The 18,348-nt window shown below is 41.3% G+C and overlaps 1 protein-coding gene across 1 annotated transcript in view; it reads left to right on the top strand.

Annotated features, from left to right (window-relative positions):
* LOC124805682 (lipase 3-like) overlaps window positions 1-18,348 on the top strand; it is a 90,207-nt gene that overhangs the window by 12,194 nt on the left and 59,665 nt on the right. The window lies entirely within an intron of this gene.

Below are 18,348 nucleotides of genomic sequence, written 5' to 3'. Positions count from 1 at the left end.
GAATTTCTCATTCAATATCTTCATAAACTTTCTCTACCTCTTCAAGTGCTGCTTGCGACGTCGGCAGATGTACCTGAACTATTGTTATTGGTGTTCGTTTGCTATCGGTTATGATGAGAACAACCCTATCACAGAACTGTTCACAGTAACTCACTCTCTGCCCTACCTTCCTATTCATAACGTATCCTGCTCCAATTATAACACTTTCTGTTACCGTTGATATTACTCTATACTCGTCTGCACAGAAATCATCGTCTCTTTTCCATTTGCTTCACCGACTTCCACTATACCTAGATTTTCCTTTTCAGATTTCCTGGCTCTTCTACCACGTTCAAACTTGACATTCCACGCCACGACTCATAGAACGTTATCCTTTCATTGCTTATTCAATCTGTTTCTCATTGTCACATCCTCCTTGACGGCCTGCTTCAGGAGATTCGAATGTGGGGACTAGTTCATTTGCTATTGGCGAGATCATCATGACACTTGATCAATTACAGGCCACGGGTCCTGTGGATACACATTATGTGTCTTTAACACAGTGGTTTCCATTGCCTCCTACATCTTTGTGCTGTTGATCACTGCTGATTCTTTCGCCTTATAGAGTCAATTTTCCAACTCCCCTCTCCTACCAAAAGCAAGAGAGTGCCCTGAACCTCTGCTTGATTCTCCACCCTCTTTGACAAGGCCATTGGCAGAATGAGGGTAACATCTTATGCCAGAAATCTTCAGCCAACATTGCTGAAGATTTTTATTCAGAATTTAAGCAGTGGTGCGGTTCGAACCTGGGACCAAGAATGCTTTGATTTCTAATCAAAGATGCTAAACCTAGACCAGATTGGTTGACATGCATTGCCTACCATTACAGCTGAAGCATTTGAGACAATGATGGGTAATGATGATGTGACTACTATTACCCCAACTGACACTGGGAAGGGGGAGCGATTGTGGTCATTTACCAAGGTGGTGACTGATATTTCCCTGAATGCAACTGGATAATTATGGTCAGTTGGCAGGTTCCCCCCTCCCCCTACCCCATTTGTATTGTGTAGGGAAATGATGGCCAATTTAAAGGATGACTGCCATTAGCCCATGTAAGATCTGGGACAATGATGGGGACCATCATACATCCAATCACTTGGAGGTAGTATATGCACCATAATCTCTCAATGGATGTCATTTAATGTATCTCAAGTGGCAAGACAGTGTGTATGTACAGTGGGTGTAGGCTGTTTGGGTGTCAGCTGTGAAGATGTCAGCTGTTGTCAGTTTCAGCTAGTGTAGAGGTGTCAGCTGTTGAGGGGATGTCAACTTTTGTTTTTTAAACAGCATAAAAGACCAGATGCTTACAGTGTGTGTGTGTGTGTGTGTGTGTGTGTGTGTGTGTGTGTGTGTGTGTGTGTGTGTGTTTGTGTGTGTGTGTGTGTGTGCAATGGGTGACTTTATCTTGAACATATGGTTGATACTATTCTGGAGCAATAATGGTCAGTTTCTAGGTGGGGATTGTTTCTCAGTTGACATAGTGATTGTCATTACCTCATCAAACTCAGTGAAATATGATGTGCTCGGAGTTGTGTCAATGCACATGACCAGATGTCAGAAGGTCTACTTATGATCTCACATCTTTCGCCATGCCTCAAACGAAATTTTAACAAACTGCCCTGTACATCATCATGTTATAGCAGTATTCGAACAAACTGCTCCATGCATCTCTACATTACAGCAAAAGTTGTAACCAAGTACCCTATACATCGATATCTACAAAAAAAGTTGTAAAAATGGTTCTCATATATGTCACAGCAAATTGTAGCAAATTGCCCTATACATCGCTATTACCAGATGAAATTGTAAAATATTGCCCCAGTACATAGATGTGTCACAACAAAATTGCCCCATATATCACCATTTTATACAAAATTGTAACACATTGCCCCACGCATAACTGACTAAGCAAGTTGACACTTGTTCAGCAAGTTGGGCCATTTCCAACAAGCAAAATCAATTGGTCAGCAAATTGAGACATATCAAAGCCTGCAAGTCAAGACTTGTTCCAACAAGCGAAGCGGATTATCAGATTTGTGATACCATGTGTGCAAGTCAGAACTTTTTCCATAACATCACATCCACAAACCTTTTATTGTAATACCATCATGACATCACATTCTAAATTGGTGAAATCCATGTCACGGTGTGAAATGAAACAGCAAACCAGAATACAATATTTTACTGGCCATTGAAACGCATGAGACCATGTCAAATACACACTAAGAGATTGTCACACATGATGCTTTTTTCCTTACTATATTCTGTCAACAGTTGTTTCCATAGCGTACTTGTTTTTTCCTTTGCTGTTCTATTTATGGGTCTCCTCCTTTTGATGAAAGCAGTCACTGCTGATTTATACATGGGAGATTATATACTTAAAAACTAGACTGCATATATCAGTCTTTTACTAAACTGCCATCAACTGCACTGTTTCGATCAATTTTCTTATCTTACTTCTACTACGGCCACCACAAGGGACTATCATCACTGCGATTTTCAGTTCTCTGCTCTGTCTACCTGATGTTAAAAATTTCTACAGCTGTAGTAGACGTCCAGAGGACTACATGATGAATACTGGCTCCTGTATCATCGCCTGTCACATGAGGTCATGCAGACATGGACCTTTTTTTAGTAATAGCAACTATTCCACAACTTTTCATTTTATAAATCAGTGGGAGGGGCATCAAATCTAGCATTTGCTTCATAACCAAGGAAAAGTCCCAAAAACCTTGGTTAGAATTGTATGATCCAGTGACTAGTTTGTTTGAGGAGAAGTGAAATGAGGCAAATGTGTAGAAACAAAAGCATGTCGAGGTAGGCTGAGATATATCTTTTCTGAATAGTAACATCATATAATTTTATAAAAACTCCTCCTTTTCTCTATTTAACTAGAGTTATGAAGAGAGATATGTTACAATATAAGTCAAACCTCGTATCAAGTGTGTGTACCTATTAACAGGTTGGCATGCTGCTTCCGGCCTTAAGATATAATTTAATGATTATGGACGTCTCATTCTACTCAAAATTACCAGTGCTATCCTACATATTCTCACCATCTGTGGTAACCTAATGCATTTTCACTCGTGTATTATACTCTGCAAACGTGCGGAATGAATATACTGTTCTTAATAAACCACTTGATACAAAATTTACAAAACTCAGCTGCCATCAGTTAATTACAACATGATTGAAACATGTTTTAGTAATGGGTGACTGTAACTCTTTCATGCGGCTCAATTTTTGCGTTTAATTCTCTTCATTACACTAGAAAACAAACTTTTAATTTTTCATGAGAGATTATAGGTTATATACATGTGTTTTTGTACTATAGTTTGAGATATTGATTCATTACTTTTCGGGTACTATGAATGTTTCATAGATACACTGATGGCATTTAAAATTGTAACACGAGGGAGACATGTAACATGTCAAATAGACATGTAGAATACTAGGTACCCATATGTGAATGATCAGCACTTCAGCACTACTGCACATTGTAGCTGTGTGCCACGCCATCCATTTTCGGTATATGACGAAAGATTACACAATGTCTTTCTCTTTCACAACTAGAGTACGAATATTGTTTGTTTAGGAGACGTTCGTGCTAGGTTTTGTGTTAGAAGGTATAACGTCTGCTTGTAAAATGTAAACTTTTACGGCCGGAAATGGCTCGCTAGCCAATGTGTGAATCGAACACTCAAAAAAAGCTACCATCTCTCTTGAAAATGTCCTCCGCAGAGGGAGGCGAAACGTCGGGTTTTAAGGTGAAATCCATTCGACCACGGCATATTAGCCCGGAAAATTTTATTAATTGTAATAACGTCTGCTGGCGCGTTTTGGAATTCGACAGCCTATCGAGACATGCTGGTTGGTCGGTATTTCATGACTGTCATGCGAGTATGGGTTGATTCAGAAAAGCCATAATCAACGCCATGCAGGTTCTTAGCAGCAGCCGCGCGGGGTAGCCGAACGGTCTAGGGCGTCCTGTCACTACGCCTGTGGTTCCTTTCGTCTGAGGTTTGAGTCAAAAATGGTTCAAATGGCTCTGAGCACTATGGGACTTAACAGCTGTGGTCATCAGTCCCCTAGAACTTAGAACTACTTAAACCTAACTAACCTAAGGACATCACACACATCCATGCCCGAGGCAGGATTCGAACCTGCGACCGTAGCAGTCGCGCGGTTCCGGACTGCGCGCCTAGAACCGCGAGACCACCGCGGCCGGCTGAGGTTTGAGTCCTCCCTCAGGCATGGGTGGATGTGTTGTCCTTAGATTAAGTTAGATTAAGTAGTGCGTAAGCCTAGGGACCGATGACCTTAGCAGTTTGGTCCCATAGTCCTTACCACAAATTTCCAATTTTTCTTAGCAGCACAGCATGACTAGCGCCCTAAAGGACAGACACATTGTTCGCTTGGCTGTGCAGAATCAGCCACGTAACGAACCTTACTTGAGCAAGGAAATGGGCTTGTTTGCAAGAAGACAGATATCCGTACGTACAGTGCAACAGAATTTGTTGATCCAGATGTTCGGAACTCCATGGATTACCAACCCGACGACCACTTTTTCGATTGCCCTTGACGTGACAGTAGAGAGCGGCACATGTACAGTGGTCAGCAGCTGGTGGTCTAGTGGGTAGCGTTGCTGCCTCTGGATCTCGGGGTCCCGGGTTCGATTCCGGCTGGGGTGGGGATTTTCTCTGCTCTGGGACTAGGTGTTTGTGTTGTCCTCATCATCTCGTCATCATCATTCTTGACAGTGGCTAGATTGGACTATGTAAAAAATTGGACTTTGTAAAAATTGGAACCTTGTACGAGCGCTGATGACTGTGCAGTTGAGCGGCCCACAAATCAAACATCATCATCATCATCATCATCATCATCACATGTACAGTGAGGGCCCAGCAACAAGAGTGAACTTTGGAATGGAACCACTTAACGTATTCAGACGAGGCTATGTTCTACACAAAGCACCATGATCGATGTTTTCAAGTGTGGAAGCTCCAGGGAAGAACGAACTTTGCCAGATTGTATTCGCCATCGTCATAAGAGCCTTCACCTGTCGCTCATGTATGGTGCGCCACTGAGTACGCAGCATAATCGGCTACACTAACGGGCCAAAACACTACAACCGTTACCCAACGCGAAATGGAATGCCTCCTTTTGGCGAAGCAGGTACCTGATGTGGAAAGCAAAGTATATAAGAGAACCAGAGACGAATGGGGAACTATTCTAGATACGATAAGGGCAGAAAATAGGGAAACCCACCAGCATGAACTTTCAAGAAATGTATTCGCAATTGCGAATACAGATAACCATCAGCTATGTAATGGAGTGACGACAATGAAAATTTGTGTCATACCAGGAGTCGAACCCGGATTTCCCGCTTTACGCCAGCAAGCGCCTTAATTCCTTTGGCTATTCGCGTAGGACTCACGACCAGATCAAACCTTCAATATGTCGTAGTTCATGCGTCAGAACCTGCACTCGTATACACTATGTAATTCCTGTAATGGAAGGAACAGGTAGCCACTTTTGTAAAAGAAAGAGATCTGGGTTCGAGTTCCGGTCAGTAACAAATTTTCCATGTCGTCGTTTCATTATACAGCTGATGGTTGTTTCATTACGGCTCTAGTTGCTGCAGCACCTGTACCTTCGACATGCATGGATGTTCGAAGGAACATTGTGTAGTATTTCTTAACAACAAAGGCACACATTGCTGCCCACATCTATCACGGAACATGGAGATAGCTGCCGTGTAAAGAAGGACAGGCTGCAAGGTGTGGCAGATACGATGATAGAGGACAAATGATTAGCAGCACACAGAGCAGCGCTTCAGGTTGAAATCAGTCTCCACAGCAGATGCCCCCTATTCTCACATTGACTCAATGGTGGCTGATCACTTGTACGTGCAAAGCATTGTACTGTATCATCACTCGGACACATCTTGCCGCCTATCCTGCTTTACAAGGCAGGCTGTCTCCAAGTTACTTGATGATATGTGGGCAGCGCACATGTGCCTTAAGAATAGATAGCCAAAAGAAGTTTTTTTTTTTAAAGTTTAGTTGTATGAGTAGGAATAAAATGATTGTGTTAATTAATGTTAGCACTAATCATGCACACATATCTTGTAAGCTGACTGGTTCCAGATTATTTCGGTAAAATAATCATCAAAAACTTGTAATTAACTAATTTAAGGAAGAGATTATAATGTTGAGAAAATGTAATTAACTAATTTAAGGACGCGATTATAATGTTTTGGCTCAGCTGAGTATGTGCACTTAGCCAGTAATTCGTGCAGCAGCCATTACATTTCTAAAGTATTTACGCTGGTGGATGTGCCATGTCTTCGAGGTCTTTGTGATGGTACCTTCCAACAAGATAGCATAAGGCTTTTGGCCTGATGATGCAACACATGCAACACTATCGTACTGTATGGTGTGTGTCACGCGACTCCCATGCACATAGATCTGAGTTCCGAATGGTCGACAGCGCACTACAAGAAAAAAGAAAAGAGATCGAAGTTAAGCAGCGAAATGCAAGAACTCGCTTGGACAAAGAGCACCGCCAGGTGGAGTACAGTCCTTTTGCTAGCCCACTGACTCAAATTCCGAAGCATGTTACCACATGCAAGAAGCTTTTTTCTGGTTACAACGTTTCATTGTCTGTCCCTAGGGTAGAGATATGGGAAAAACAAACAAGATTAAAAAGAAGTACGAGAATGACTACAATTTCTTAGACTTGGTGGAGACATCTTGGAAAAAAATAATATTGATAGAAATGACGAACTTTCTCGAAATGCTCGTAATTAGTAGTCATTATTACCGGAAAAAAGCCCTGAGAATACTGGTTCTATTCGCCGCATGGAAGCAATGAAAAGAAAAAAATAGGAATTCTGTGGCTTAGAGCAAGACGAATATAAAAAAGAAAACACTGTAAGAAGTGAGGAGTACCAATCGTCTACTTGACTTTTTATTGCTTAAAAGGAAAGTGAATATTTCTTAATTTTATCCATTGCTGTCAGTGGTGCTTCTGTGAACGTATTTCTTCCGTAAAATAACAAACCACCTTCAGTAACAAATCGTGATTTTTTATTTCAATGCGTGGTACATTTAGAGCCGTGACTACTCATTTTCGGGTGCTTCATTGCTCTGCATCATTTTTCGAAATTAGATTACCGCTGATCGTGTTAAGAGTACGTAGGTATATTACAAAGTGACGCACTGTGAAATTTTATAAAAATAAGACAACAACAAAAAATAATCACCGTTTTTGATAGTAGTTATATGGTTTTCAAGCAAAGTATGAACAGACGTAAAAGTACATATACAAAGTTTTCGTCCTAAAGCACATTTCTAAACACAATCCAAATGCAACGATGCTACAATTCTGTATGTACACAGGTGTTTTTTCTAAGATGATATAAAATTGTTATATTATTAGCTATACAAAGATGTCATTTGTAAAAGTTAAACATCGTTTTTTCATTTAACAAGTTTATGGAGAATTTCCTTAGTGTAATATTATTTCTAATTGTATTAACTACACCAAACACTTCTTTAGCTTTGTTTCACAAACTTGATTCAGGTTAGAAGCCTGTTTTCCAACACATAATTGATCTCCAAGATGAGAACCAAGCAAAGCTAAACATGTCAGCTTTTAATTCTGTTGAGTCTTAACTTAAACTGTAAAAGTTATCTCTGTTGATAATTTTGAGAAAATTACTTTAGAATATACAGATTTCATTAGAATGGTATTTACAGTAACTACGACTAAATATACACTCCTGGAAATGGAAAAAAGAACACATTGACACCGGTGTGTCAGACCCACCATACTTGCTCCGGACACTGCGAGAGGGCTGTACAAGCAATGATCACACTCACGGCACAGCGGACACACCAGCAACCGCGGTGTTGGCCGTCGAATGGCGCTAGCTGCGCAGCATTTGTGCACCGCCGCCGTCAGTGTCAGCCAGTTTGCCGTGGCATACGGAGCTCCATCGCAGTCTTAACACTGGTAGCATGCCGCGACAGCGTGGATGTGAACCGTATGTGCAGTTGACGGACTTTGAGCGAGGGCGTATAGTGGGCATGCGGGAGGCCGGGTGGACGTACCGCCGAATTGCTCAACACGTGGGGCGTGAGGTCTCCACAGTACATCGATGTTGTCGCCAGTGGTCGGCGGAAGGTGCACGTGCCCGTCGACCTGGGACCGGACCGCAGCGACGCACGGATGCACGCCAAGACCGTAGGATCCTACGCAGTGCCGTAGGGGACCGCACCGCCACTTCCCAGCAGATTAGGGACACTGTTGCTCCTGGGGTATCGGCGAGGACCATTCGCAACCGTCTCCATGAAGCTGGGCTACGGTCCCGCACACCGTTAGGCCGTCTTCCGCTCACGCCCCAACATCGTGCAGCCCGCCTCCAGTGGTGTCGCGACAGGCGTGAATGGAGGGACGAATGGAGACGTGTCGTCTTCAGCGATGAGAGTCGCTTCTGCCTTGGTGCCAATGATGGTCGTATGCGTGTTTGGCGCCGTGCAGGTGAGCGCCACAATCAGGACTGCATACGACCGAGGCACACAGGGCCAACACCCGGCATCATGGTGTGGGGAGCGATCTCTTACACTGGCCGTACACCACTGGTGATCGTCGAGGGGACACTGAATAATGCACGGTACATCCAAACCGTCATCGAACCCATCGTTCTACCATTCCTAGACCAGCAAGGGAACTTGCTGTTCCAACAGGACAATGCACGTCCGCATGTATCCCGTGCCACCCAACGTGCTCTAGAAGGTGTAAGTCAACTACCCTGGCCAGCAAGATCTCCGGATCTGTCCCCCATTGAGCATGTTTGGGACTGGATGAAGCGTCGTCTCACGCGGTCTGCACGTCCAGCACGAACGCTGATCCAACTGAGGCGCCAGGTGGAAATGGTATGGCAAGCCGTTCCACAGGACTACATCCAGCATCTCTACGATCGTTTCCATGGGAGAATAGCAGCCTGCATTGCTGCGAAAGGTGGATATACACTGTACTAGTGCCGACATTGTGCACGCTCTGTTGCCTGTGTCTATGTGCCTGTGGTTCTGTCAGTGTGATCATGTGATGTATCTGACCCCAGGAACGTGTCAATAAAGTTTCCCCTTCCTGGGACAATGAATTCACGGTGTTCTTATTTCAATTTCCAGGAGTGTAGATCTATCAACAAGAATGGAATTTTGTGTTATGTGGTTGAAGGCATTAAGGTTATTCTTGCATGTAGGGGTTGGAAAATTGTCTAAATGAGCGAATAATTGAACTGAGTTTGTTCATTCAGTAATGAATGTGAGGATACACTCATCTGTTTGTTCGTCATCATCATATCCAGTTTTAGTTTAGGCATTGGAGTTTCAAGCAGAATGCAGCTAATGTTTCCACCACTTCTTAGGACGCCCAAAATGCCTTTTCCCTTCTGGTGTATATTTGTGTATTAATTAGATATTCGTTCTTCTGACATCTTTGTGAATGTGTTCATTCCATTTCTTTCTGTGCTCCTGTATTTTCTGTGGTATTCTTTTGACACCCAGTTCATTCCTTATTTCACTTTTTTTTATTCGCTCTGTGAGTCTGTAACCAGCTAGAGGTCCTAAGAGTCTCTTCTCTGTGCCTCAATCCTCCTACTTTGACTGGCGGTTAGAGGCCAAGTCTCTGATTCATACACCAGAACAGGCCCCGCAGTCACATCATAAAATTTTAGTACTGTGTGTTTTTTAACTTTTCTGCGGAGAGTGCGATTCATAGTACCTACTAGCTGCTCTAATTTTTGCAGTTTGTGTTCTTGATCTTTTTGTGTAATATATGAAGCCTCACCGAACATTGTACTGTATTTAAAACCATATATTTGTTTCAGTTATTTATCATTAATTATTATTTTTGGCCCTAAGTGCTCCTTGAAATGGAATGCCATTATTTTAGTTTTGCCTTTAGATATTGTCACATTACAATCATTTCCTACCTTGTGCAAGGATCAAATTGCTCTCTGCAGTTTATCTTGTGAGTCCACTAAAATTATTTAAACATCTGCATACAGGAGTGTATTCATAACTTTGTTATTAAGCTTATAATGGTGTAATACTTTATTACACGATGTCTTTATGAGGGCATTTATATATATATATATATATATATATATATATATATATATATATCTATAAAATAATATGGGTGATAAAGGACACCCTCGTCTCATTCCTTGACAGATGTTTCTCGGAAGCAGACTTCCTTTTCGTACTTTGATTTTCTTGTGTATGCCCTTACTTTGAACTATACTTCTAAAGCTTCCCATAATTTAACTCTGTTAACTTTACCAAAAATCTTCTTGTGGTCAATAATGGCAATATGTGTGCTATTATTGTATTGTTTGAGTTTTTCAATAATTTGGTGGACTGGAGAAGCAACATCTTCTCAGCCAAAACCCATTCTGTTCTTCAGTAAGAAATGTTTCCAAAAATATCTTTAGGCTTTTGTAACTAGTTTTGTAAATACAGTGTGATTGTAATTACAGTTAAACTTTCAAAACGCTGTATAAATAACACTACTAGTCAGAATGACATGAAACTGCAAAGGAATGTTATCAGAGAAGGAGGAAAACGTATGGCAGAAGAAAAAAATAGTGTGAAAATTGATCAAAAGATGGCGCTGTATGTGTAGAATACGTAAATGAAAGCACCTGTCATGTGAACGACCCATTGTAGTTGATATAAACACTCCGGTTACATGGCTTTTCCTTCTTTCGCATCTGCGATGTTCGCCATGACTATCTCAATGCAGGATCGCGCTCTGCTAGTAAAGCTGTATTACAAAAATGATGACTGTGCACACGTCGCTCTGCAGAAGTTCCAGACACTGAAGAGTAAAAAAAAAGGCGTTGGTCCGATGGCGGCCGTGGGTCTGGAGAAAATGAATCGGAAATTCAAAAAGACGAACTGTGTTGATGTGCAACCTGGCAGAGGGTTAAAATGAATTGATTCGATGTCAGGGGAAGCAGTGGCCACAGCACCCGCCAAAAGCCGCCATCTTGGATGACGTCATGCGCTGTTGCCAAGTCTACATGCCGCCATCTTGGATGACGTCACCGCCGCCATCTTGAATAAATTTGGCAACAATGGAGAGTGGGGTGGCATGAAGGTTATCCCTTTACTCATATGTTTTCGAAGAGACAGGTGTTTCCGGTCCTGTTCCCTGTACCGTCACTGGTACACGCTATGAGTGTCTTTTGCGCAACCACGTCATTCCAGCTCTCCAACAGCGTGGATGTGTGGATGGGATCATTTTTATGCAAGATGATGCACCTCCGCACATTGTAAATCGAGTTAAGGAACTGCTGAAGAGTCTTTTCGAAAATTCTAGAATTATCAGCCGCCATTTCGCTACAGCTGGCCGTCTCGATCACCTGATCTTAATCAGTGTGACTCCTGGCTGTGGGGCTATCTGAAAAATGTGTTCAGTGTTCCGACTGCAAACTTAGCTGCATTAAAGGCACGCGCAGCACATTCTGAATGCGACCCCGGAAACACTTCGATCAGTTGGGAACATGGTGTTTTTCGATTTGAAGTTGTTGCAGGAAACGATGGACAGCATGTTGAACATGTTTTGCGCCAGTCACACGGAAGTTAATTATCTGATTTGATTTTGATTGACGCTTTTTGTGCGCTTTTTGGCCTCAGGACAATTAAAACCTATGTGACTGATGCTTTTTACGCGGTTTTTCGTCTCAGAATGATTAAAAACCGATGTGAGTGATGCTTTTTAAACGGTTTTGGCCTCAGGACAATTAAAAACCGATATTTCCCATCCGATGTGATATGACCTTGCCACGGTGGATGGGCTTACGCTAACTAACAGTATCACACCTGTACATCCATGCACACTGAGTAGTGCACTTTGTTTAATGTCAAACGCACACCTTAGGCATTGTTGTATGATTCATTTGTCATTAGTAGCCGAGCACTATTAAATAATGATGCTTACAGCGCCGTCTATTGCTCCATTTTATAACTATTTATTCTTCTTCTGCAATACGTTTCCCCCTCCCCCGATAATATTCCGTTGCAATTTGACGTCATTCCGATCAGTGGTGTTACTTCGAGAGCGGTTTGAAAGTTTAACTTTAATTATACTAACCCTGTATTTTGCATTCAGAATACAGAAGATTAATATCTCGGCAGCTCACATTTTCTGCTATCCCCTTTATTAAATAATGGGATAACAACCGCTGTTTGCCAGTCCCCTGGTACGTTGCTATATTTCCAACAAGCATTTACAAAATTCAGTAGTTTTATGAGTAACGATTTCCCAGCATATTTAAATAATTCCACATTGAGGTTGTATTCGCCTGGGCATTTTTTGTTTTTAGATGTTTTTTAACCCAGTCTTAGTTCTTCCATTGTTATAAAATCAACATACTCGTCAGTAACTGCAGTTCTTATATTTTTCTCATTATCTGCCATATGTTTTGGAAATAATCCAGCCGCTCATTTTCTGAAACGGGTTTAATTTGAACCAAACCTCTTTCATCTTTATTAAGTAGTTTCTTAATTTCTGAAATTTCTAACTCAAGGAGCTTTCCACCTTTTCTTCTATGTGTAGGAATATTTCACCTGGAACCCACATTTGAATAAATTAAAATTGTTATTTCTGATTGTTCTAGGAGACTGTTTCCTATAATTATTTTCTGTGTCGAGTACAGTTAGGCCAGTAGAAACATTGATCTGCTATAACAATTACAAATAATGTCATACAAGGCAAAATTTTCAGAAATCATGTTAAATGGGCAAACAGAATTTAATAGCGACAGTTTTTCAGCGATTTTAAAAGTTTGATTTCTCCTAAAGAAACATATATTTAATGATGTAACGGCTTTTTAACGTAAGGTCACATTTGATAACTGCACAAATAATTGTTTTACAAATTACTTCTAGGTATAAATAATAATGTAACAATTTTGTGTCATTATAAAAAAACAGGTGTGCATGTGTAGAAATGTACCCTGTTTACATTTGGATACAATTTGACTTGTTTGAATTGTGTTTACAAATGTGATTTAGAAAGAAAAATTTGTGTATGTACATCAATGTATCTACTCAGACTGTGCTTAAACCACTACTAGAAACAGTACGTAACTTTTTGGTGGTGTCTTAGTTTTGTATAAATTGTAGTCAGAGTGTGCCAGTTTGTAACATGCTTATTCACCCCCATATTACCTCTGATTTCCCTGATTTTTTCGATGTCATTTCGTGAGACGTTTGAGGACGGAAGAAAGATGCAGCCGACTCTTCTAAGACAGTACTTTATCAGGATTTCAGCAGTAAACTGCTCCCTGATGCACAATTCCTGTCTTGCAGCGCCTGTTCCTGCAGTTTGTTGAGCATCTCCTTAGCACTCTCTCACTTGCTGAACGATCCCACGAAGAAACACGATGTGTATATTTTCTGTTAAACCAATCTAGTAGGTCCTAAATTGATAAACATCCCAAGAAGCGGTCGAAGTAGTGTTTTGTAAACCACGTCTTCCGAGCATGAATTACATTCCTCCAATGAATCTCTGCTAGGCATCTGGCTTTGCTACATCTAATTTTATACGATAATTCTTCTGTAGGCTACTCCTTGCCGTTGCTCCTAACCGCTTTACGTTTATTATTTTTCCCAATGATTCATCGCGAATAGTGTAATGGAACAGTAATGGATCTCTTCATCTAATTATTCACAACACGTTCCATTTATTTATGTTCAGAGTGAATTTCCAGTTCCTGAACCGAAACTTGCTCCTGTGAATTGCGCCATAGTCTTCTGGCGTTTCAACTTTCCTATAGACACCACCATTGTCGGAGAACAGTCTCACAAAGCTTACGATGTTACCCACTAGATGTGTTACGCTGTCGGAAATGGTGTTACATGATGAAGCAACAGTCCGCTACCAGCGCCGGCCTCGGTGGCCGTGCGGTTCTAGGCACTTCAGTCCGGAACCGCGTGACTACTACGGTCGCAGGCTCGAATCCTGCCTCGGGCATGGATGTGTGTGATGTCCTTAGGTTCGTTAGGTTTAAGTAGTTCTACGTTCTAGGGGACTGATGATCTCAGAGGTTGAGTCCCATAGTGCTCAGAGCCATTTGAACCACTTTTTCCGTTAACAGCTGCTACCACTGATTACAGAAACGGTCTAATCCGAAGCCCTTCGTACATCGAGCGGAAGGTGTTAGGTACGTCGAGAACTGCTACAAGATCTGAGCGACTTGCAACAAGTATTCAGGGAAAACGACTACAGCAAACGGCAAATTTCTTAAGCTGTTTCGCAGAAGGGACGTAAGCAGAAGTCCGTCCGAGGAGTACACGCAGAACCCGGCCTTTTTGATTTTGTGTCTGTTTGTGTCTCTTCCTTAAGTATCCATAGAAATCAACGGTAGCAGAACACGCTCCAGGAAACAGTCACCGAATTGCGTTAGATGAAATATCTTTCATTAAATGGACAAATGGTTTCTGGGAAAGCGAAAGAAACGAGACGATAGAGTGAAAGATATTTGATAATATTTTCGTTAAAGACGGCGGGTTGCAGCTAAGCATAGCATGAGACTCGTCCATCTAGAGGTTGGAGGGGTCGCGCAACGAAAACATTACCTTATACCGCCCTGGAGTGAGCACCAGTGACGTCACAGGCCGTAGCACGTCTATATAAGGGAAAAGGCAGGAATCGTGCGACAGTCACCAATCGACGATGGTCGAGAAGCTGGTGGATATGTAATCACTCGAGGTGGCGGAAGTACGAGAAAATTTTGTTGGTCTGATATTTATCAACCTCTGAAGAGATGTTCATCACAGAATATTTACACCAACTGCGACATGGTCTTTGATCAAAAGATGAATTCTTTAGACGATGACCGGTTTCAGTACGTAATGACCATCCTCAGATCTATAGTATACAAATATATACACCTATTGAGCAGTGTGTCTTTCAACATAATACAGCAATACGCATCACAATACACTATCATACAACCAGGGAGATGTACAGAAAATATGGTAAAACGTACCTTTTTTACACCTTGTCCTAAAGTGATTAGGCCATAATGGTATCGTCAAAACATATAAATATAATCAGCATAGCATCGTCAGAAAGATCTAAAATAAGGTGTAGACTAGGCCGCATCGTCCACGCAGTCATTATTGCAACTGGCTACTGAAGTACAGTAGCTACCAAAAATCTGTTTCCCTACATCATCCCTAGATGTCGCTACTGTCAGCTTAGATGTAGTCATCATTTACGTAAAAAACATAATCTGATAAAAACACATTATGTAAAATATATGTAGCAGACTTCTAAAATTGATAACTATCATAGAAACTAAATTGTGATACATTAAAAGACGAATACAGCTACCCGTATAAAATTATTAAAAGAAATGTATGAATAGAATAGGACCGATCATTTTTATGGTGAATTTACGGTCAACAATTAATATACGTATTACATTGCCTGTAGCAACCTATAAATTGCCTATGAAAGATAAAATGTCTATATGACAGCTGAAAAAAGGACAGATCAATGATCAGTGCCCTCTGTTGTGTCGACCGCTAGGATGTTATTTAGGAGTTCACCGATCTTAAGAACTTTAACCACTAGAGGGCTTTACATGCAACGTGATGTATCTTCCACAGGAAACTTTTAAACAACATATTAACAGTCAATAAACAAAATTATATAGTCTGGTTATACATTCAATGAGTAGGTAGGACATAATCAGTTACGGGATTAGTGCGATTAATGTATGGATGTAAGGCAAATGCCTACTGCTCTCGACATAAATAAGGCTAGATATAAATACGCGAGGAATCTAAGTTGACAGTAGCGACATCTAGGGATGATGATGCAGGGAAACAGATTTCTGTTAGCTACTGTACTTCATTAGCCAGTTGCAATAATGTCTGTGTGGTCGATGAGGCCTATTCTACACCTTACTTTAGATCTATATGACGATGCTATGCTGATTATATTTATAAATTTTTTACAGGAGAATAACAAAATTAAATTCAAGAAAAACATTCTTTTAGTATTGAGTTATGTTTGTTGCACAATTCCAGTCTTGGAATCAGATGCTGCAAAGTATACTGTAGAACCCTTGTGCTGTTGAGCAAGAAATGGCTTTTCCTATGGTCCGCGTGACCGCTACCGTCGCAGATTCGAATCCTGCCTCAGGCATGGATGTGTGTGATGTCCTTAGGTTAGTTAGGTTTAAGTAGTTCTAAGTTCTAGGGGACTGATGACCACAGATGTTAAGTCCCATAGTGCTCAGAGCCATTTGAACCATTTTTTTGGCTTTTCCTAACATTTTACAGGCACACATTGTTTTGTCTGTGTACTTCTCCAAATGTTTTTGCTAGTTTCCGAAGCCAAATATTTTGACGCAGGGCATTTGGATCTCTAGAGGGAAGCACTGCTTGGCATAAAGACCATGAGTCATCCAGCAGTGTGTGTTTGATACATTTGTCTAAGATTTAGCAATTGGAGCAAGTCTAGGGCATTCAGTAGAGTACCGAGAATACCATAGGACTGTAAATGCCTTTTTTGAAGTAGTGGCACTTGGATTGTTTGAGATTTTCACTCTTCATATGTATTCCTTCCCCCATATCCACACTCTCTGCAACGCTAAACAACGGAAATCGCTCTGTGCTCCGTATGTAAGTACTGCCGTCCATTTAATACGTACCTCCTCGGGTGCATCTGAAACTACCTTTGCATCTCCTTTTATTCTTCTTTTTATTCTTTTCGTTCTCCACTGCTAGGACTGGAGTGAGCTGTTCGAAATCCGGCTCATTGAAGAATCGTGGTTCTATTCAGCCAATTATCAGACAAGCTGGCAGAAGTGGGGGGGGGGGGGGGTTGCAAACGGGGGATCCCATTTGGAAACAGATTGGAGGGGCTTACCAGTTCCGGCACACACCGTACAAACAAGGCAAAACTTCCGAAAACCTTAGTCGGAACCGGGTGATTGGAATCAAATTATTTCTGAGACAACGTCCTTCGATGACAACGTTGTCCCAGCCAAAAATTAAAATGTTGTGTATGTGTAAGATGTGTATTTGTGTTGTATGAGTGTGTATGTGTTACTGAACGGAGCAGAGTGTTGGGTGTTGTCGTCACCGTTACAACTTATTTTCTAAAATAGTCCTTACGCTCTGCATTCGAAGGAGTGGAGCAAACTGTTGTAGATCCAGCCCATTAAAAGGTAGCGTTTCTATTCATCCAGTTATCAGACAAGCTGATGGGCAAATGGATGATACTCAATTGATAATAAATGGGTGGAACTCACTAGTTCTGGCATTCGCCTTACACCCAGGGAAAACCTTTGTAAATAGGCTGTTTAGGTTTTTATGTTGGTAACTCCACGTCGCACTCTATATGAAAATCACAGACTGCACTACTGTGCTGGTAAACTTCTACGTTATTTGATACAGAGACAGCTGAGTAAAACTGAACGTACTCAGTTTTCTCTTTACTTATTCTGATCATCACTAAACTGCCACACAATATTTTTAGCGCAACGCAATCTGACTTTCAATAATCCCTGCAAAAGAATGGCCCTAACTAACAATAACCTATACCTTTCATTAATCACTTAGCTCACAAAAATCTTCGTTACTCGAACTACTGCAATACAGCGATCGCCAATACTGCCAGCTAAATAAAAGATTCTAACTACTGAAGGCACTAACTACTGATAGGCATAGTTAGCAGATGAAAGATTTTGATAGAAAACAAGCTATGTATTTACCTTCATAGTGTTGAAAAGTGATCTCACACACACACACACACACACACATATATATATATATATATATATATATATATATATATCAATTCATGACCTTCATCTTTACAAATTTCCTTTTTCTGGTGGACACACGTCCAAATCGTCCGCTTATAGTAACCTCTCAAAACTCTGGCATCTCTCTCTCCACATCCACCACTGCTGGCGGCTCACCTCCAACTGTCCAACGCTACGCGCTGTTCACATCCAACTGCCCAACAGTACAAGCGAATATTCGAATATTCCAACAATGAGTCCAACCAGCCACAGACTGCACGCAATACAGTCAGTGATTTTCATACAGAGCGCTACGTGGCGTTACCAACGTAAAAACCCAAACATCCTACTTACAGCTTCGGAAAATTTATGTCGGAACCGAGGGATTCGAACCATCGTAATTTATTCCTAGGATTGACATTTCGTCCATTAAAGAACCATTTGAGTTCTACCTGCAAGAA

The sequence above is a fragment of the Schistocerca piceifrons genome, chromosome 7 (genome assembly GCF_021461385.2).
Source record: "Schistocerca piceifrons isolate TAMUIC-IGC-003096 chromosome 7, iqSchPice1.1, whole genome shotgun sequence".
Taxonomy (NCBI): domain Eukaryota; kingdom Metazoa; phylum Arthropoda; class Insecta; order Orthoptera; family Acrididae; genus Schistocerca; species Schistocerca piceifrons.
This window is presented reverse-complemented; position numbering and strand designations above follow the sequence as displayed.